Source organism: Camelina sativa, chromosome 12, assembly GCF_000633955.1.
Source record: "Camelina sativa cultivar DH55 chromosome 12, Cs, whole genome shotgun sequence".
Taxonomy (NCBI): Eukaryota; Viridiplantae; Streptophyta; class Magnoliopsida; order Brassicales; family Brassicaceae; genus Camelina; species Camelina sativa.
Genome location: NC_025696.1, coordinates 998128 through 998905, shown reverse-complemented (window position 1 = coordinate 998905; position 778 = coordinate 998128).

Sequence of the window (778 nt, the reverse complement as noted above, 5' to 3'; positions counted from 1 at the left end):
TTTTTTTTTTTTTTTGTTCCATATAAGTATTTTCACCACCATAGCCTTAAACTTTTTATATCCAATAAAAACAGATTTTAAAAGAAATAGAAATCTATGATCCATTAAATTCTCTAATTTTGTTGTAAATGATTATGGCATGGTTTATAATTATCCATTTTTTGTTTTTCCTTTAGTTCTTCTGTTTTATAGATATAAAAGGAAGTTAGTATATAAGATGGTGACAAATATAGAAAGGGGAGTCGTGGTCCATCATGAATTCAAATCATATCTTACAAAAGGGTTAGGTGATAAAATAGAAAATTATTAATCTTTAAGATTCATATGTATGCAACTTGATTGGTGGATTTGGTTGGTAAAGCCCTATTTATGTCATTAACCCCAATTCCTAGTCTTCCCCCTTATTAATTTTAAAAAATGTTTTATCGAGCTACCTAACAAAAGTGTAATTACATACGTGTCATAAGTTATTTCAAAATTTTCAATGCACACAATTATAAAATATTTAAACCATAAACAAACGAAAAAGATTGTGAATATGTAAACTATCCATTTTTATTAATTAGTTCAATCAAATTGAAACATTCTTTACTTTGAATATACAACAAAATTAGTCATTTCATAATTGTAAAATTCGTCCTAAAGAGAGAGAATGCTTCTTCCACGTCTTGAACAAAAAAAAAATATCTCAAAGGACGAAATTTACGTAAATACCCTTCGACGGCTTCAAATTCCAAAAATCCCCCAACAACCCTCTTTTTTTTTTTTTTTTTTTTTT